Genomic DNA, 22609 nt, shown 5'->3' with positions numbered 1-22609 from the left:
ACCTCTGGGAAATAGCTGCAAATACATAATTCAGTGTAAAAGTCATGTTTGTGTTTTTTTTGGTGGACTTCATAACAGGCTAGAGAATAAAGTGAGAAATGTATTAACACGTTTGTTAGCATTTTTTGCATAATTTTTCACAATAAATATTATATACAATATAAGAACTGAGCCAGATCCTACAAAAAAAGAATATCATGCCAAAAGAATAGCTAGGAGAAAGAGCAAAAGTACTTACTATCAATTATGCATTCAGAATTTTGTACTGTAGCCTACCTGTGGAAGGCTAGTATGGTTCAGGTATGCATGTGTAGTTACCAGATGCTTATTTTGATTGAGCAGTTCTGCAATATTAGACATCACATGGTGATGCAGGTTGACCATGTCTGGCATAGTGCAGGGCTAAGAAGATGATCTCTGAATTGCACAGCTGACTTTCTGCTGATTTCTTTTCCTTAGTATTCCTCTCAATGGACTATACAGTAATGTAGTAATACCTGGGTCCTTTTCCTTACAAACGTCTTTCCCCATCCTAAAAACAGCCATCACAAACAAACTACTTCTGCAGATTATGGATTCCTTGAGTTCTTTCTGGTGTTCACAGTAGCTTCCTTTGGGTTTGCCTAAAAGTATTCATAGTGAGTTTATACGGAGAATGAACATATATTCGTATTGGATTGCCTGAATGTTTCAGGTGTTTAAGAAGCTTTGAATTAAACTACAAGCATTCTTAAAAAAATAAAAAATAATAAAAAAATCATTTAAATCCCCCCCCCCCCTTTTTTTTTCTTGGCTTTCTCTGTTTAAGAACTCTGAAGTATAAAAAGGGTAATCACTACAATTTGTGAATACAAATATTTAAACTTCTATTTTTTTATTCTTGTTAAAATTAGATTATTTTATTTTTTACAACTCCAGCCTAACTGAAAGTATTTGCTGTTCATCACATTATGTTTGGCTCTGAAAGCTTTTCTCTAAAAGATAAGTAGTACTGGCAGCTTTGAAAACATTTTTGTAATCATCTGTCATAGCTCTTCTGACATGCTATTTTAGGGTTATTTTGTCTTAAAACAAATGTTCAAAATATGTGGCTAGAATTTTTGACTATGAAAGTATGCCCAAAAAAGGAAAACTGAAGTAATGTCCTTTTGCTGATCTTTCCCCAAAACCTTGTAAAATGCATATTAGAGAAATGAGGAAAGGTGAGAGGATTCAGTCTGGAATTGATTACTGAACTGGCAAAAACTGAATTGGGCTTTGAAATTTTATTTCACTGCTGTTTTGTAATTCTTTTATTTTTTTATTTTGATTTTATTTTATTTATCACTCAAATGACCATTTGCAGACCTCTGAAGTGTTGCACTCTTTGGCACTTAGTATGAACAGTAGAGGTTTTCTTCTACTAATACCACATGCCAATATTTTCTTGATTTGTCCAGCTTCAAACTGAAAGATCCATTTTTTTTTTTTCAGCCTTTTTGGCCTTTTCTATTTTTAAAAATATTTCTTTTCAGCAAAACACTAAATTCTTGCTTTTGTTTTACCAGGTCCTGAATGTCTGGAAACACTAGTCCTGCTTTGATTGTGGTTTATATAGCAAGGAGTTTGATTTGACAAAAGCTTTTTGCATAAATGAAGAGTTTATTGCTTTTTTTTTTTCTCTATGACTGTAGAGAAAATGGTGTTTTGAGGAAAGACAGAATTATTGTGGGTATTTGCTTGAAACATGGAGTGAAATGTAGGGGGCAGATATGTTCACAGAAATGTTGATAGACAGCTTTGTTGATCCTTTTGGGTTTTCTTTGATCCAAATTCTTAGCTTATGAGACACCAACATTTATTTTTCAGTTTCACATTAACTGTTATGTTTTCACTCATGGACTCCAGCTCCCCAACAGCTTTAGACTGCCTGGTCATGCAATAAGAGAAATGAAAAGAACAACTTTATCATGGACAGAGTATCACTAGTACTATCTCCTACTGCTTTTCCCGTTTCTTTTGGAATAAAGGACCTACTTCAGTGGTTTGTACGAGGCTGATGGGCCTTAGATATCTTTGGGGAATTAATAATAAACCACAGAAAATACATCCTGTTTTGGAAACTTAGGAGAAGACTGTTTTGTCTTATGGAACTGATGCTTTCTCCTGTAAATTTGGATCCTGTTCTCTTGATGTATTAAAGTAGGTTTGTTCAAAGCAATAGGAGGAACTATATACATACATGTAATATAAATGAAAACAGACCCAAATAAATAAAATGCATGGAGCTTTTTTATTTCCTCACCAGAAAAGGAATAAAAAGCCATTCTCCATAATTTTCTGACTTTAAATACTGCAATACTATCATTTTGTAAGAGATCATGAAGTTGTGTTTTGCTTATTGCTACTTTATAGTAGAATCTCAGTTGTAACAGATTGTAGTGGCACTTGTGCAGAAAGATCACTGCTATAAACAGATAAAAGATTTCAGAATTGATCTGCATGAACATGAACATGAAGCTAGTTAAAAGCTATAAAACGATTGGAACTCATCAGGTGTTTATTCATCAGGTAATTTTTGAGTATATTCTCCAAGTACTCTCCAAGTACTGTAGACAGGGGAAATGCTAGCAGTTGTGATTCCATTTCTTTTAGAAACAGAGCAGGATTACAATTAAGAATTTTTGGGATATAGTTACTGACCCAGGATTATAACTGTAAAGCAGTCAAAATATTATAGCAAAGGTTAAAGAGTTTGCCAAACTAATCAAGGGCAAATTATTAGTTTTTACTATGGAAGTCTTTAATAATCAGAGGTCCCAGGGTTTAGGTAGATTTTTAAACACTTGCTTAGACACTGAAACAGGCTTCCTAGAGAGGTGGTGAATGCCCCAGACCTGTCCATGTTTAAAAGTCATTTGTATAACACTCTTAATGATATGTTTTAACTTTGGATTAGCTCCAAAGTAGTCTGACAGTTGGACTTGATCTTTTTAGGTCCCTGCCAACTGGAACTATTCTATATAAGTATTTCTTGATGATTTAGAGGAACTTGATTTAAAAGAACGCTTACTGAAAACCAACTTGCTTACAAAGAATTTTTACAACCAGGAGGAGCAAAGAAGCTTTGAAAAAGTCATGCCAAACAGAAAAGAACAACTCTAGAGGCTGCAGGGAGGGGTATGGGTACACAGCACAATGCTGGGGATTGGCTGACTGGCATGTGCAGATCATTCTGACTTGTACTGCTTCTAAATATGGGTCAGCACATTAGCAGCTAATTAGGGTACCTCTGTTTGGCACTGTATTGTGTTGTCCCTTACAGAAAGTAATGGATGGTTTATGTTGAGTTATGAACATCTTATTCAAGAGCCCATTAATTTCCTCTGTGGAAATACTTAAAGTATTTGGAATTTCACATGTGTAAATACAATACGTTTTCTGTTTACTTCAGCTGCTGTGTCCAGGTCTGAGTCTATTCTAAGTAAATGTGAATGCTTTAGTGATGCCTGCTTTCCAGGCAGACTGTTCTGTGGAATTTTACATTATAAAGGGAGAAGATGTTATGAAATGGGTTTCATAAGAACTTCAGACATGGACTTTTATTTGTGTTGAAGCTACATGTTTACAAAGAGTTTCCTTGGTAACATAATTTTAATGTATAAATACCTGCTTAGGGCTTACCTTGCAATTCTTTCCCCACCCATGACAGACTTGGGAAAGATATTAGGTGACTTGTTGCAAAACTGCATGTAGGTAAGAAGGAGCACAAAAATAGTGTTTCAGGCACCTGTTTCTACTGAATGTGCTGAGGTCCAGGCTTGCTCACCTCCAGTAAGACTTCTAACAATGCAACTTAGCTTTGTCAGCTAGAGAAAACCATAGAGAAACCGTGCTCTGTTTTTTCTGTGTCACACATGACATTATGTTCCATGAAAAAGATCACTACTTTTTCTTATTCAACAAGTATTGTGTGGTCTCTTGACCTTGTCAGATATAGATGGAACTCTACTAGAAGCAAGTGAATGGCTCTTCTAGAGGTGACTTGCTGAGATGTGTAACTGTTGATCTCTATTATCTTCTGCATAAAGAAAGGTTTACTTCAGAGTTTGTAAATGGAAAAAAAAAAAGGTTATAAAACAAATACAATCTTTTTAAGGAGTTCTGCTTCTTGAGTACTTTCTGAGGCGCTGGCAGTATGTCTTAACACTCAGTGCATAACAAATTACTTGTAACCTAAGCTACTTTATAATACTTAAGCCCCAAGCAATTTCTCTGATGGAGATAAAATAAGATTTGCAATGAAAAGGACAATATTATGGTGTCATCAAGAGTGTAGTACATGAATATGTGATTCTGTTCATCAGGATTCTGTCACCATGATCTTTTACAGATAAAGTTTATTTTTTATCAACTGTCCATATAAACAATGATCATTGCTTTTAATACCATTAGACCATGCAGACTGACTCTAGGACTTTTTGGATAAGTATTACAATGCCTTCTGCATCAACTATTGGAGAAGACGGGAAAAGTTCTGCTGCACTGTTCACTTACAATCATTTTGTAGTACTTAACCTGCTTCTTAGGTGGCTCATTTAGTTTTACGCTTTCTGATTTAGGTTTATATTGCTGTCTGTAGGTTGTCTGTGGCACAAACTGCTGATGTTCCTATTCCTGTAAAAGAATCAGGCTCCTTTCTGTGCTAATCCTCATAGTTTTAGGGAATAATGTTAGGGGCTTTCTAGGAAAGAAGCAGGAACAATGTCTTGGACTGCCTGGAGTTCAGCTGCTTTTGTGGAAACTGGATGAGATCTTATTCATTACTATTTGATCAGGGAGATAGATAATGTTGTTAAGCTCTAATATAATCTTCCCTTCTCCCTCTTCATCCCCACTATCCTCCTCCCCAGTGTGTGTGTGTGTGTTTTGTTGTTGTTGCTGTTTTTTAAATTGCTGCACAAATTAAGTGAATGTTTCCAGTGTAAAGCCACTGTAGCTCATGATTTGTCATTTTATGACTTAGATGCATATATGAGAAACCAAATGCGTGTACATGAACTCATTTTTATGTGAACTTAAGGTATATGGAATTGCCATGCAAAATACTTGCCCATATAGAAAACATATTTTGAGGAAGTGATCTTCAGGATTTGTGGCTTCAGTGGGCAGCATTTCCATATCTTGAGAAGAGTTTACTTGCTTGAGTGACCATAATTGTTATCGCAGGTTTAATTCGTACAGTTATAGCACCAAACTTGTGCATGTAAAAGTCTTATGTTGATTCTTTTTTGCTGTTAACTCAAAAGGCCTTGAAAGAGAAAGCTTTTTCATAGATGTAAAGTAAAAGGTTTTAGGAATGTTTGTCTTTATGGAAAGATCAGACTGCTTTAGTGGTCCTTTAAAGCCTTGTTTGAAACATATCTCAAGCTGGAGTCTTTAGAAATAAAAAACAAGGGCTTTATAAATCACAGAGGTGCATTACTGTTTGCAAATCATATTCATACAAAGCCAGATTAATTTTCTTTCTTTAAGAGTTCTCTCCTTTTTTCTGCCCATAAGAAAATAATTTCAGTGCCACAACTTCAAATTACTTGAATCTGTCACAGAAGCATTTTGCTAACAAGTAGCTGGAATTTTTAATGCTGCTTGTTTTTTTCCTTTTGAGTGTTGTCTATTACATATCATGGTGACTTTCCTTCTAAGGACGTCTTCATACTGATTAACTGGAACACTTGAAATTGTTTTGAGCACAGCTTGGTAGCCAAGCTCTTCTTGGGTTTAATACTCTTTAATCATTGATTTCATACTTAGTAGATAAACAGTAGATTGTCTAGGCAGTGTAATTTATATATGAGAGTCAACTATAATATATAGTGTTCGTTTGGGGTATAAAACTCTGAAGACTGTGGATCTAAGATTCCATTTAGATCGCTAGTAAAGATTAAAACTTCCATCTTGATCAACTTGTATCTTGACCTAAGCTTTGTTCTACAAATTAGCTGGAGAAATAATACTGCAGATAATTACATTTCCTACAACTGTTTTCTTTAAAGATTATCCAAATGCATTAGCACACCTGTAAAACTAAATAAAATTAAGTAAAATATGCTTCAACTAATATACATTTCCCCACTTAAGATGAAGTACAGAAGACAATAGAAATGGAAAACTAGTGCGTTCTGGCTCTAGATGAAAATGCTGCTGTTGAACTCTTTCCAGAACAACATGTACTTGGATCAGTATTAAAGAGAAGTATTGTGAATGTCTAAGCCAAATGACCTAGCACATTGATAGTGTAGGGCATATTTCGCAGTTACACAAATACCGAAATTGTGTTTCAGTCCATAAAACGAGTACATTAAAATCTAAGCTAAAAGCAAGTAAACCTGCCTCTACTAAATACTTTTGTTCTTAGATTGACTCCAGTAGCTCAGTACTGCTATATTACTGTTGCAGAGAAACACTCTAACTCTTAATGACTTTAGGAAACTAGATATGGGAAATGTTCTTCTATTTAATGTTAAAGAACCCCTTCAAGCCACATTTTTACCCAATGTGCCTTTAGGTAAAAACATAAATGGGCTTCCACTTTATTTCAGTCCTTCAAGTTAAAGTAATATTTACTGATGAACAGGGCTTTTCCCTCCATTATAACAAATGCTGTATAGATTGTTGCAAGTGCTGGACGGGAAATATTGTTCAAGGAAGTGGAAAAAAAAAAGCCCATTGTCTCAATATACTTTGTCTCACTTTTAATTTATCACCATCTTTCGCGCTGCTTTATTGCATCTATTTTCCCACTACCTGGTTGTTTTGTGCTTAGTTCACAAATTTATGTCAGGCTCTGACTGAAACTGTTGAACTAAATGGGTAAGACTTAATTTGATAAGAAATTTGATTAGTGTAGTATGCTTCAGTCTATTGTACTTAGATTGAGTAGAGGTATACTTACTTTTTCCATCGTGACCTTTGTGGCTTGCAACTTTTAGATGAGATGAAAATAATTTAATTCAGGAATCTGACTTTGAAAATCCCTTTTTTAGTTGCTAACAGACCCTCATTTCCTAAATTAGTTATAAACCTGTTTGTGAAAGATATACTTAAAAAAAATAGTTACATAATTCCATCTATTGTATGAAATAAGGCATGCCAGGGATGAGAATAAAGTAAAATTAGTGTGTCAAAGGGAACATTTTCGTTTTAATTTACAGTGAGACTAAGTTGTAAGTCCGTCAGGTTTTACCTGTTACTTCTGAATGTGGAGTCAATCTTAGCAGACTTACAGGATTTGATGATAAGTAATGATAAAGTTTGTTCAGGAAAACTAAAAGAGTTTTAACTTTATTTCTCTTTCCTTTCCTTTTTGTTTTCCTCCTTTTATATTAGTTTGGAGAGAAGGGATGAATGATTCTAAATATTAAAAGCTGTGTTTCTTGTGAAGTTTAAGAATGACTGCTTAAGAACTAAAAATACTCTTACATCCTAGGTTATCATCATATTTGTTTATATTATTTTGTAGTAGTCTGATATCATACCCAACTAATGATTTACGTATTTTAAAAACCTTGCTACTTTTGGAAGTGACGAGGTATCCTACAGGCTGTTTAGGTCAACTAGGCTAACCCGATGAAGGAAAAAGAAGCCTTTATTTCGCATCAGCAGTAGAGGAGAATAAAACTGTGGAATTTTCACACATGCTATTCCTACCCATTGTCTTCAGTGTTAATCCCTGTTTTCATTTTCCATCAATAATCTGAAGCAACCTTCCCTTCACTCAAGTGCAGCTCCTTAAAACACTCTGAGCTGTAGCCATGTGACCCTGAGAAACAGGAAACAAACCCTTCAGCCTTCACTGTTCTGAAGAGTCCCCTGCCATTATGTGTGCATTTTGAAATATGACCTACTAATCTCTCTGTCAACAAACAGGATTTTGTTATTTAATTTCAAGCACTTAAGCAATATTTTTGTTTTTCCTTGTCCTGTTCCCTCAGTTATTCTCCTCAAGTATTTTGTAGAGAAACAGTAAAAACAAGAAATCTTTATTTCTATTTAAATTCAGTCTTAATGTTTTGGCATGTCTCAAAAGTCCAGATTATAGTCTTATATTTGTTATGTGCTTCTCTTAATGAAACTGCTTTCTGGAAAGTTTGGTGACCTTTCACTAACAATATTAACACAAGCAATATTACTCAAACTTTGAGTGCTCCTAACTCAAAAAAGAAAAAGTTGCTTAGGTCAGAGTAGTAGCCATCTGTTTTAGGGTTGCAACTGATAAACTGTCATTTTTCCATAGGTGATGTGACACTTCTAGTATTTTCCAGGCAATGCAATACTGATTTCTAATTAAAATCATCTTTATATCCATGAATTGCAGTACTATAGCACTCTAGTAAATCTGCAAGACTTTTTCTTCCACAATAAATATTATATGTATCTTTGTGAAAGAGAAAAAAATAAAATCAGGTAGAGTCAAAATTCTCACTTGAGCAGTTAAATATGATTGTAAAAACTGCTGCTTTGGTTATATCCTGAACACAATAAACAGCTTCTAAAAATATCACTTTTCTGAAGTGATTTTTGACTGTTTCTGGCTGGGGGAAAATTACAACAGTTTATTATAAGATTGACTCATAAATTTCTTATTTAAGGTCTGACACTTGTAAATACTGCTACTTATTAGCTGCTAGCTAATGACTAGTGTTATTCTGCAAACTGCCAAGAAAAAGCACAAGAAATTGCAAGTGTGTGTTTCGCTGGGTAGATATGGATGCTAGCGGAATGAGAGTTTGACTTTTATATTGACAATAAGTGATCCCACTTATTGTATGGAGGTCATTATGAACATATATTCTGGATTAGCAGATTAAGGGAGTACGTATGTGGGTGTCTGAGAGTACTAGGAATTTATCTCCTGACGTGGAGGTCCCCATTAGAGAACACAAGAAAGGGTTGGTTACCCTGTTGGCACTTTCCACTGAGTAATTCGCAATAGGAGCTTGTTAGCATCTTGTTATTTTTCCTCATTGTAAAATCCTACCCAGTTCTTTAGGAGTCTTATCTCTTTTAAAAACCCTCTCCCCTCTCCTTATTTCTTATAGAGTATAGATTTTGTTCAAGACACTGACTAATCATCTGTTGTCAGAGGGAGGCTCAGGAAATTTTCCTGCAAAGACTAATCTGGGATTTCCATTTTGTTTTTGTCTTTCCCATTCATGTGAGCGGAAGGGTTTTGCCCAATGTAAAGAGGGTATGTGATATTTCTAGAACTGAAGCTGAATTTAACAGTTCTGGTACCAATGGGAGAAGATACTGGAAGTCTTCACAGGTATGTTTGATATCCTTCTAATTCCTCCTCCAGAGGATTTCTATTCAGTCTATTCAAGTGAATGAACAGAATCCTATGTTTAGACTTAAAACAGTCCATTTGGAGTCACGGCATATATTCTAGAAGCTAATTACATTTAAATTAATGTGTAGCATTTCATTTAATCTGCATTTATTTTCATTCAATTATGTATTTTGATAAACAGAGGTAGACTGTTAGTTATTTAGCAAGCAATTAAGGATGTAGCAGCAGAACAATGGCATAGGTGAGATTTTAAACTTCATTTAGAGGGTTACAATAATTCATTTCATATTTGGGGTATCATTTATTATAAAAGCTTATTTTGACTCATCTGTATGTTGAATTTAGAAAGATTTTTTAACATCATGAATACATGGTAGCAAATCCAAACTTTCTAATTGCTTTTATAGTTGTGTTGGGGATGCTTGTAGCTTGAATAACACATTTGTATTTTTGTCAAAGTTGTTTGATGTAAACGGGGATGAATTTTAGGGACTATTATATTCTTTCTTGGTATGTGCGCATGTTTCCTAAAGCTCTGTTTAGACATTACCTGGTATTTATTTCTAAACTCATGCATGACTTCACAAACAAAAGTTTTATGGGAAGAACTTTAGATTTAGGTCCTAAAAAGTTGAATTTTTTAGGACTTACTAAGCACAGAGGTTATGCCGGACATTACAGAGGCTCTTTTTGTAATAGTGTATTTAAAAGCTTATGAAACAGTGAAAATATTAGCTTGTTACCTTGAATAAAACTCATTCTTTTGTCTATAAGACAAAAAGAGTAATTTGTCTAACTTTATACAGTTACTAAACTAATGCAAATACTTCTAACAGTGGGACAAATATTTATATTAAACCAGCATTCATTTCTTTAGTGTCTTACTAGAATTTTATAGGCATCACAATTTTTCCAGGTAATGTTAGTCTAAGAACATCAGAATCTGCATGTATTTCAGTCTTTTTTTCTGAATGTAAGTACCATATAGGCCATTTTGCATCTAATAGTCTTGCCTAGCAGTCTGATTTTTGACTGCTGTTGTGATCTGTTTTATGTAACTTATGGCAAGTTTACATATTTTTCATGACTGTTAATACTAAATTCTATACTAGGAAAAGGTTTAGGAGTCCTTTGCAAGGAAACATCCAGTACTATGTGGTCATTGTGACAGCTTATCAGGAAATGGAAAAGGAGAAAAATAAAATCTGTTTAGCAAAATATCTACCCATGTTTTAGTACTTAATTCTCCTGATAGCATGAATGGCTGGAAGTGTATTTATGTTTAGTTTAATTTAAAAGAGTTCATTAAATGAGGAGCTGAAATCAAAGACTTCAAACACTAATCTTTATTTTAAAAAAGTGAAACCGTAGAATAGCCAAACTCACGTGTATTTAGCAAGAGGTTAGATGCAAATCCACTACCCTATTACCTGAAATCACCATGGTGCTTTGTGTTTAGTGACATATGAAATGCTACTTTATGTTGATGTATTCCGTAACGTGCAAGAATTCATTGTTGATTCTTTGCTTTTCTATGGTAAAAGACTTAGCTTCCAATGTTCAATGTCTTTTGGGCTATAGATTAGTAAAACCATTTTACAAATGAATAGTCTAAAGAAAAAATAGGTTAGTCCAATACAAGAAATGGAGATAAAATATGGGAATTCTAGCTTGTAGTCAGCATGAGGTAGCTGTGAACAGACCCCATTACATATACTATAATGCTACAGAGTCCTTAAGTGTTGATGGTTTAAAAGTTGTTTTCATAATTCACGTTTGTTTTAAGCTGGTGTTAAAAGAAGCCACTAATTAACTGAGACTTATTTCTTTATGTTAACCAAATGACAGCTGCTTGCACTTATATTCTTTTATACTATGACAAAATAGACAACCAAAAGGGGTGTCACTGAGGAGTGATCCACTCATCTCTTTTGAACAACTGCTCCCTGAAATCTTAGACTTACGGTTTTCTTTTACTGTAATTATTCAGTGCAAATTGTAATATATGAGGGAAATGTGATATGTTAACAGGTTGGCCATCACAGGCATGTAGGTAAATGATAGCCAAAGCAAGGAGGTCAAAGCAGTGATTCAGATTGAATTGCGATGAGTGTGGAATACATAGATTGTATCAGTAAAATAGACTAAACAGTGAATTAAACTGAAAAAAATAATCAATATTAAGACTAGCATTTATCTGTCTGAGCCACGGGAATAGGGGACAGACACAAAACAGCGTTGGTCCAAAAAGCTTGCGATAAGAATTTGTAGTAAGATTTTTAGTAATTGATGGTTTTGATTTGAGAGTATAAAAACCTGCTGTTCTGTTTTGGTGTTTTTATTTGAGCCACCTGAAGTTGTGAAGCAAAGAGCAAATACAATTCAATTCTGGATCTAGCAGTACAAAAAAATTATAAAAACATAGCCTTTTGTATTCTCATTCCATAAGGTAAATCACATCATCCAGCTAAAAGTGCCTACCTTATTTTCTCAAATATTTACTTATTAGATTTCATGTGAATTACGCATATATTATTATAAATATCAGCATAGTGGAAAACTTAAGATCAGCTTTAAAACATTGAAAATAGTGATGAAGAAAATAAGTAACCAATGGCATAAAATAATGATGAAGAAAATAAGTAGCCAGTGGCATACTTATAGCATATGCTAGAGGAATTTTTCCAAAGTGAAAACAAAATCTTCCAGGAAAAGAAATGTTTGTGTGATGTATTGCAAGTCTGGTGGGAGATCTTAGATGACATTTCTATGAACAGCTTTAATATGAAAGAACTTTTTTCTGTCAAAACTGAACACATATTTGGGTGAAACCAAATGTGCTTTTAGGTTGCATAATAGGCACTTACTGCACACTGCATTGAGCTGCGCAGTTTGGCAATCTTCTCTTAACCAGTCCAGCTCAGTTTTGACATTATATATTGTGCTTTATTCTTAACCTTCAGGGTATGTGAATTAAGGACAGATGCTTTGTTAATTTGGAACCAGTGACCAAACTTGGGACACTTGATTTATATCACCTCTGTATATGTGGGTGGCCTCTGATTTCACTCTCAGCTTTCTGTTCCTGCAAGCTGTAGGTTGCAACCTCTGTTGTCACTGTAGAACAATTAATTCCAGTTGGCTGCTACAAGTGTTCACTTTTGTCTTACATCACATGATGTCCAAGACGCTGTTAATGGAATCTCTTTGGAATATCTTGCCATCTGCCTCACAGTACTGCATGTTTGCTGGTTTTTCCAAATTTGAGCATTGCCTTATTATGTCCATGGAAAAAATTAAACAAAAGTTGAGGGGGGAAAAAGCAATAGGACAGCTGAAAAGAATCACTGGCATTCCAATACACTCTTTAAATAAACACAAGCTGTGTTCCATGGTTAAACATGCGCTGTACTTGTCCCGAGCCACAGTTTTCTGTCTGCGGTATACATCATTTAGCCAGAGGATCGTTTCTATTTTTGCCAAAACATTTACAGAAATAAAAAAATATTCTGTCATAATGCCACTGAAAATACAGCCTGGCTTATAGAAGCTCCATCCCATGCAAAGACTGGAAATATGATTTTTTTTTTTTCTCTCTCTTCCCTTCCTACTTTCTTGAAAGTCAAAGTATTTCATGGTGACAAGGTTTTAAGGAAATGCTTCATAGGTGAATGTTTCAAAGGACAGGTAGCATCCTTTCACTCTTAATGCCCTACGCTTGATCCTAAGAGCAGATTTGTTTGTTCAGTATGATAGCTTTTTAGTGTGATACCTTTACAGTGATGTCCCTCTATAGGGAGGGGAAAACAATTCTTATCGGGTGAATCTGGAACCTTAGCTCTAAAGAGTAATGAGTCATGTTCTTTCCTATGTGTAATCTTTCCTTAAAGGAAAGATATGGATCTTACTGGCCAGTTTTCTGTTTTAGTCTATTTTATTATCTGTGGATTTAATTAGAGGTCTTTATTTGTAGTGCAGAAGGCTGTCTTGCTTCTCTGAGCCAACCAATGCAAGCAGCCTTGGAGGTATTCACATGAGTCAAGTTTGGCACCTGATGTAATTAGCTAAAACTAAGCTAGGAAGTCTCTCCAGTTTTCCCCTGAAGTCAGTGAAGATAAATTGTAAGGTCCTCTAACAAGTGATTCAGAGCAGTCTCGCTTGTCTGACTTGTCTCTAACAGCTGTAGCTGTGGCTTGGAGAACCTGCCTGTTCAATTCAGGTGCCCAAAGTTGTTCTGAATATTGCCTTTTCTCTCCTCTGCATAGACACAGCTTGTGTTTGAGCCCCCAACAGCTGAAATGTGATGACTTCCATAACAATTCTGTTACAGGACAGTAACTTCATACAATAATATTAACATCAATATTGTTTCCTTCATTTTTTGACAAGCAATCTGAAGTTTTAATGTAGCTCATCCTGGCAGAACTTGTGTCACATCCATCAGTTCCTTCTAGCTCTGACTTTTGTTTCCCTGCTTCCCACTTATATTGCTAAATTTTTCACTATGCCTTTGTAAGATGCCTGGCATGCAGTGGCTCTGATTTCAGTGAAGACTGACAGCACCACCACTGTTAAAATCATTTTAACAATTATATATCTGTCTACAGAATGAAACTTCATAGATTTTAGTCTAACTTGATTTTTATGATAAGGAAAGGTTTGCTTGTGCTCTGCTTAGAGGGAAAAATGTTATTCCAGAGTCTGATGCTCGGTGTCAAAAAAAAAAAAATAAATTATTGCACCCTGTCCATAATGAATGTTAGTGATGAGGGTTCTCTTTTCCTCTTTTCAGGGAGAGTTGTGAGTGAAACTCCTAACAAGAAGTTAGGTAAATCCATAGGAGCTCTCCTTTGGAAAGATAGTAGGTACTCTATGAATAATGGAGATATGCTACTTCAAGGTTTTGTTGAAATAGAATTGGTGTTGGTATGGTTAGTTTTACAGGTTGTTGTTGTTTGTTTGTTTGTTTTTAAAAATACTGAAACAACAAATTCTACTTCTCGTTAATCTTTCAACTCCTTACATATGCATGTTTTGCATTTTGAGTGTAATGTAAAACACCTGTGAGTCAACAGTTTCATGGCTCTGAGCAGAGGGTAAATGGTCATAGCAGTGCAGATACCTAGTTCTCTGCATACGCATGATATTTTGGAAGGTGCACCTGATAAATCAGGCTTCTGCATGATTTATATCAGTGCAGAGAATGCTATGAATTTTTGAAGAGGTAATAAACTACCAAAACTTCTATTGCCTCTCCTAAGGCAGTACTGAAGTAACTGGCATTTCAAAATCTGTATTTTTTTTTTTTTTTTACATTTGATTATGTATAATCTCAATTTTCTTCAGAGCAGTTTGTTGTACTTCTAGAAAAATCTTTTAAGGGTTGTGCTTAGCATTCTTTTGATGTTCACACCTTTTGTGCTAAACTCTAAGCACAAATACAGCTACTATTTTGAACTGGATTTTTTCCAAAGTAGTTAAGTTTTTTGAAGACTGTTTTTGTGTTTTACTCTGAGTGGAAATTATTTGTCTTGAGTCATGGTTACGTCATAAATTTGGATTATAAAATGAATTACTCCAAACAAAACCTACCTGCTAAAGTTCTGTCTACAACACTCAATGAATAATTTGGGTAAACAGAATATATTTTCCCAGAGAAAACAGTGATTCTTACTCAAAATGTAATAATGCTTAAGTGCTCCATTAACTTCAATATACAGAAAGTTGATCAGGGCTGCTGTTTTACCAGCTACCTCATGTATAAGATTGTGTCTGTTTGATGTTGAATTTTACTTATATTATGTTCTTTTAATCTTGCTGTAGCAAGTACTTGTTACATCTTTGTCTACTTTAATCTGAAAATTACCCCACAAACCATATATTCATAAAATTGAGTTCTGTTTTATATTTTTGATAACTTTTTTTTTTTTTAAAAGATGACATGTGAGCCTTGGCTGGAAAATTAATGAGGCATAGAGTGATATTTAAAAATGACAAGGTTATGTTACATAGTCCTTATGTAATAAGCATTTACTCTCAAACTCACTAATAAGAAACTTTACAACTAGTTTTTCTAAGCTTTCAAGATAATTTATAATAAATTTAAGTAGTTACTGTGGAATAGTAAATAAAAAATATTAGCTCTTTTATGAAAAGTTTTTTTTTGGGGTGAGCTATCTCAGTAAATTCCAGATGGATATGAAACTACATCTTTTATGACTCTTTTGCTCTTGCCAGTGATGTTGCATGCTAAGCACATAGTACAAACCACTATTTCAGATCATTTATCTATCCATTGTTTTACCCCATTATTAAAAAGTTATGTGGAAGGCATGATTATAGGATAAAAACCTACAGACATGTGCTGCCCCATATGCTGTTATGATGCTGATCTCTGAAGTGCTCAGATTATGTTGTTTCTACTCAAGAAAGATGTCTTGGTTTTGCATTACATAAGTCAACTGTAGGCAATCTTTTATATACTGCTATATATACTGAAAAAAAAATCAGGTGGGCCATCTTAGTTTCATTATTCATACAGCTTGTTTTAATTAAAAACAACAAAAAGAAACTGCTTAACATTTTGGAAGGAGTAGTTTCATTGCTGCTGCTGATGCACCTCTTAATTAGGCTGAAGAAAAGTCTACCCTAATAATTAAGTGGTTCCTTTTTGAACTTTAATTGCCATGGATTTCAGAAGGTATTTTTTAGAAGTTCAACAATAGGTAAGGTTCCAGATTTATTGAAAATTCAGATAGGTAAGCAAGTGCTTAAAAGAAGAAAATCCTTTATTTTAGTCAGTGAAGAAATAAGTATGAGTAGTCTGTTAATTCATATTCATTAACATATGAAGATGTTTATTTCAGTCTTCTAGAATTTTTGCTCTCTTGCTTTCTTCCTCTGACTTTGAGGTTCAGAGCAAAAGACAATTACACAGAAACAGATGATTGTGATTTGAGACAAACTGTCTAATTCCCTTCAATAAGGAAGGGGAGAACAGAAAGAAGAATATTGGAAAACTAGGGGCGAAATACCCAAGAATAGAAATAAGAGATTCGTGAAAGCAGGGTTTGTAGAGAAACTGATAATGGTCTGAGCTTCAGTATTTGCTTTGAAAGTACAGTAAGCTTAAACCAAAGTTTCCAGTTAAGGATGCTTAACATCCTTTCTCTCTAATGCTGAAATATGTATTTTCATAATTATATCTTCTGTTTCTTCTAAAAGTACAGTAGGACTATTTCTGTGTGATAGTTATTTTTCTGTTCTTCTGCAATGGCTATTTTTATCGGAAAGTACAATAAATTTGTAATTAGACCTGGGAGATAAAATGAACCTTTAAAGCAAAACTTTTTTTTTTTTTTTTTTTTTTTAATGTATCCTGCTATTAGAAATCCAGATGGTCAGATAGAGCTGTAATGTAAAGGGGCGGATGCCAGTCTATATGAATGTTTTAGGCATCCAACTGTTTTGGTGTAAGTGTTTCTACTTGAGATATTAATTCAGAAAATTACTGAAGTATATGCATAAACATTCAGCATATTCATTTTCCAATGAAAAGAAATCTCAATTAGGTGCTTAAGATTGCCTGGTTTGAGTATTATTTTTAGTGTAAGCAGACACTTAAATGCATGAGCACTTCCTAAATCAACACTGAAATGTTTTATTGCTCTAAAAATAGCCAAATGTTCTAAGTATTTTGTGGAAGTTCCCACAGCTGATCAGATAATTTAATCTACTTAAATAATATGAGTTCTGAGGTTTCATGCTAATACTTGAAACACTTAGAATGTTTACAGAGTGCAAGTAATCCATATCTTAGAATTCCCAGCTCAAAATCAATGCAAGTCACAAAATGTGAATGCAAATTATTCAGTTCAATGTAATTAAAAGTATGCTCTTGGGAGAATTTCACATAGTGTGAAGTTAGAGAAGCTGGGTGATTTCTCTCTTTTATATGAATTCATGTTCTGTGTAAATGTTCATTTAATACAAACCATTTAATGTTTTTAAAAAAGTCTGTGACGTTACTAAACCATCATAATGTATATTTAACATTGGTTACGAACATAACTATTGTTTTTCTCTCTGTAATAGAGTTTTCTTGGCTTTCTTTTAATCTTTTCCAGAAGGCCAACATGTTTTTTATGAAAGTATAAGTGGAATCATAAACATCTGCTTTTTTTATTCTAGTTGCTTAGATGCTCAAACCTTAAGTTTCCATACTTATTCTACAAGTTTAACAGTTGCATGTATGTTTGTGTGTGTGGCTGAGGTACAGCTGCCATCTGGATAAGGCAACAACCCAGCGGTATGGCTGAAACCACAATGTATTTTGCAGTATGCATGCACACACTGAATTAGGTGATGATGGCTGGAAAGACTTGTTTGTTTAACCTTTCTGTCAGAGTGCACCTGTTTTTGTAGTCATTCAGTCTGTCTCTTTCCTCCTTATCCCTGTCTTCCTTCTCCCCATTTTTTCCTCGGATAATTTTCCCTTAATATTTCATTTATTTGGTTACAAAGCTTTGTTACTTCATAGTCTATCTTTTTATTTATTTATTTTTTTTGACGTAACATTCCTCCTTTTTCCCTTTGTAATATTTTATTCCAGAACATAGGGAATGAGCAAGCTATTTTGGTGAAGCACACAAATTTGTTTTGTTGATGTGTTTAAGGTGAAAAACATTTCATAAAATGCTTTTGCATTTTAACAAAGAAAATGTTCATGAGCTTAAAGAAATAGTCACTAAAATTTTAAGACATGATGCATTATTTTGCTTAATAAAAGTTCCTCATATGCAGAAGAGTGCAATATATGTACAAGTTTTGAATCCTATCACATAACATATTTCTTGAATGTCAGTATTAATAGTTATCTGTGGATCTCTCACGCCATTGGTCTGTCTTAGAACCTTCCCCAGTGCAGTTGTAATGGACGTGAGTCTTTGAAATACCAATAAGAAGGATGATGATAATCATCCCAACTGTTTCTTGAAATGTTTTTGGAAATCTTGTAATTTGGCAGTAAAGTATGTGTATACAAATCTGTGTGTACTGGACAGTATTTGCCTAATTATATCCTTATTTTCCTAGGTGTTAACTAAAGTTCAAAATTACCTCAGGGCTTATTGCAAGGGAACTATAAGTCATTTGGCCATGAAACAGCAATGTGGAACTGTGTTAACTGCACATTGTTTTGACTTTTCCCAAATATTAAATACAATTTCTTATGGTTCTCCTAACACTTATGAAGTTGGGCATCAGAATTTTATTCTGATGGCTTAACGATGATTTCAGGTTTGATGTTGCACTTTTTTTCTTGTGTTCTAATATGAATTTCCTGATTTTTCAAAGTTAATATTCTTTCTATGTAAAGGTTATCAAGCACATGAAGTGAACAGAAGTTTTCCTTGAACGTTTTCATTACTATTGTTATCACTATTATTGTAGCATTGTTTGATTAAAAAAATGCAAATCTGACACTGTGCTGATGGCCATATGGAGCTGTATGTAGGATTCTTCAGAGAAAGGTAGCAGTCTAGTTACCTTTAATCTAGTCTAGTCTTACATGTATCTATGTAAGCATGTATAATATTTTCAGAGGCTGCTCATCTGCGCTTTTGGGGGCTGAGTTCTTTCAACAAGATTGTAGTGTATCTTCAGAGAATATACGTGATATAAGATGAAATTTAATTTTGCCATTTTGAATATTACAAATTTTGTTTTACATTTTCTGGAAATTGTGGTGTTGGGTTATGATGAATGTTCTTGGAACTCTTGTTTGTAATTGTGTATTAAACTTTAATAGCAAACTCTAAATCACTAAATTTAAAAAATGAAGCAGTTTATTGTAAGCCTGATTCCATAGATTTTATTTTTATTTTATTTTTTTATTTTATTTTATTTTATTTTTGTGATTCTAACCAACCATCTGTGTCGTGACAGTGTATTTTGTTGGAATGAATGGGGCTTGTAAGGGTCCAAAATGGTAAGGTTACCTAGGTTTCAATTTGTTATTTCTTAAATTTTCATTTTTGTACTTTCTTGTACAGTGGGTATTATAAGAGGAACCTAATTTCAATGCTGTACTTTAACTGATGTACTATAAATAAATAATTATGTACTTTGGGTGAAGGGGCACCTTCAGCCTTTCAGTATCAAAAATAGTGTAACTATATTGGAGAATTTATGTTTAATTATCATAATAAATTACCTGTGAAATGAATGGACACTGAATTTGCTATCACCATAAATTAAACTGCCATCAATGTCTCTCAGACTGTCATGAAAACCAATTATTCCTGTCACAAGCTGACAGGTATGATGGAGAAGACTTTCACAATAACTGGTGAGGGAAGTACACAAAGAACATGGGTAAGTAAGTAAATATTAGAACATTTTGTTTTCTGTCCTTCCAGATCAAACATCCCAAATAAATACTCTTCTTTTGGAGGAGAACAAATTCCTTTCACTAAGAATATCTTTTGTCAGTTGAGGTACAACTATGCAGACTTACCTTGTCTTATTTTGCTTTCTGGAGAAAGTTTCCTTTTCTGCTATTATAACTACATGTAAGAAAAAAAAAAAGCGCATATGTATTGAAGAGTTTCAGGGCCGTATGGACTTCAAGACTTGCTTCTTTGCAAGAGTCTTTAAAATTACAAAGATTATATTAAAAGGATATTAGTGATGCAAAGACAGCTTCAAGAACTGTCAGCCTTTGTCATTGCCTAAATAAGGTTTTAGTTTTACCTCTTTCTAATTGCAGTCATTAACATCTTGTCTACAGTTTCTAAGATGTCTGAATTACCAACTTTAGAGGGTGGTCATACTTCAGCATGTAAGATAGCCTGATTTGCACTTCATTTCTCTTTGGAATGAGCAACTTTTAAAGAAAAAAAGAAGAGAAATTCAGTCAGTTTAAACCAAACATAAAAGAATGGAGTTTAAATCCAGAATTCATACTAATTATTCCCGAGGCATCACTTAGACAGTTTTTGTATTACTGAAACCCCAAATATGTTTAGAATCAGTGAGGCTGTAGAGACTCTGAATGGACAAGTGACTTCTGACTTGGGTGTTACTAATTCCCTTCCCTACCTCATCCAGTGTGAAACTTCTAATAATGTTTGTAATTTTGTTCTAATTTCTACTGGATTAGGGTTGCCATAAAGACTGTTTTTACACACTGAACTTGTTAATAAGTGAATGTACATCTTGGATATGAAATTCCGTAAGTAACTTGTGCTGTGACACAAAACTTGTGCCTGTGGAAATAAGCAGATTTTTTTTATTTTTATTTTTTAAGTAGTTTCCTCCTTTCGTTAATGACCTTAATGCTGTATTTTGTGTCAAGGCTTGCGTAGTTATACACCTTCATGTGCAGAGGTCAATTTGTTTCCGTGTAAGCACGTTGTCTTTACTCAGGTGATTTTGAACTGGAATGCACTTGTTATCCTTCAGCGTAAGTTCAACCACCAGGTGGCCTTCAACGAGCAGAATTCGGCCTTTCCTTGGGTGGCAGTTACATCATTGCTGTGGGCCACCTGCGGGGTGAGTATGGATGGAGGGAAGAATAGGCTTGCTTCTGCTCACCAACGCTTATTCTAAGGTTTCTTGACTATTGTTACTGCTTTCATTACTGCGGAGCTGTTTCCTGCTGCTTTTACTGTTGTTACTGTTTGTTTTTTTGCAAGCTTATTCTTTAAATCAGAAATTATGCCACCTTTTGCGAAGAATACATACTTTTTTTTTCTTTTTAATAAAAAAAATGAAGACACGATCTATGAAACTCAGATCTATATTGTGTTGTGGCCATTTCTAGAATTTGGATGTGCTGAGACTAGTTTATTTTAAAATAAACCTCTATTAATAAAATTTAAGAAAATAAAGTATTTCCTAAAATAAAATAAGTTATATAAAACAATGTATCAGTTATTCCAATGCTAACAGTTACATTCTAGCTAACAGCTAAAAGGGCAAAAAAGGGAAAATAGGATATCCATTTAAGTTAATAAAGATCTCCTGTCATGAGATACTTGAGCACTCTCAAATGTCCTACTGCTATTATGTTATACCAGCTACTTGCCTTATAGTAGGTCATATAGCACATATGGTGACAAAACCTTAAATAACAAAATGTTTTTTTCTTTTACATTATAGGAATAAGACATTTGGAAGGCAGTTAATGAAACAAACAAAAAAATCACCACCACCACCAAAACCCACTGCCTATTTTTGTCCCATTCAGGGAGGGCTTCTAAGTAAAACTATGATATGTAAGTGTATCAGCATGATTTTGTAGAATGCTTAGAAAGCAAGAACAAAAATCCTCCCTCTGCCCCCCCCCCCCCCCCAAATAAATAAATAAATAAATATGTAAGTAATACTAAAAATATATATCTTTAGATTTAAAGATGATCAGGTGTGTAGCAACACTTTCTGGTGACACCTCCAGTCATTGCCAAGTGACTGTGTTCTTTTCTTACCCTCTCTTTTTTTTCTTCAAAGGAAGCAAAAGAACACTTGTGTAGGCACAGTAATGAACTTCCCATTTCTCAACTATTCTACGGAAATAGTGTGAAAGTCAATCCAGAGCTCATTTTCAGACAAGGCCATCATTGATGTTTCCATCTCAGTTAAATCATTATAGCCTGATAAGTAGGTTTCTCATGTTTTCTTTTTTTATTCCGTCTTCGGTAGTATGTTTTCTGTTCCATGAAAAAAGTTTTTCCTCTTTACTCTATAAAATAAAAGCGCTAAGCTTAAAACCCAATGAACCAAAAAACAATATCTCATTTTTGTTTTTATATTTGTTTGGAGAAGAAACCAAATTAGTATTCTGTACAGCCTTTTTAAAATAAAAATCTTTACTGAAGAGGGTGATGTCAGAAATGTTTCTTAGCAATTCTTAGAAATGTACCATTACTGCTATTGTATGAGAGGAGTAGCACAGGATCAGTGCCAATTAACTGGAATGCAAGTAGGCAGATGTAGTACAACTCTTTTTCCTGACTTTGTTGAAGAGCACAACTTGACCTTAAAATCATTACTGCATCAAATTAATGTCATTATATTACCTCCAGGAGTTTTTCTAAATATCAGTGTTTTACTGGAATGCCAAAACAATTTGCTTTGATTAGAAATCTTGTTCCTCTCATAGTAACAAACTTATATTGCTTTCATGTATTTGAGATTTGAACTCTAGAGGATAAATCAATATTTTTAGACTTACTAATTTAATAAAGCGTCAGGCTTCATTCATTAAAATATAGCTGC

General features: G+C 34.1%; 1 long non-coding RNA gene across 2 annotated transcripts in view; it reads left to right on the top strand.

The window, feature by feature from the left end:
• LOC110352705 (uncharacterized) overlaps positions 1-22609 on the top strand; it is an 84311-nt gene that overhangs the window by 23659 nt on the left and 38043 nt on the right. Inside the window, exon 1 of one of the 2 annotated variants that reach the window (XR_005268708.2) lies at positions 14412-14555. The exons of the other annotated variant lie outside the window; for it this stretch is intronic. This is a non-coding gene — a long non-coding RNA (uncharacterized lncRNA). Of the gene's footprint in view, positions 1-14411; positions 14556-22609 lie in introns of those variants that run through there. 2 annotated transcript variants of the gene reach the window in all.

The sequence above is a fragment of the Anas platyrhynchos genome, chromosome 11 (assembly GCF_047663525.1).
Source record: "Anas platyrhynchos isolate ZD024472 breed Pekin duck chromosome 11, IASCAAS_PekinDuck_T2T, whole genome shotgun sequence".
NCBI lineage: Eukaryota > Metazoa > Chordata > Aves > Anseriformes > Anatidae > Anas > Anas platyrhynchos.
This window is presented reverse-complemented; position numbering and strand designations above follow the sequence as displayed.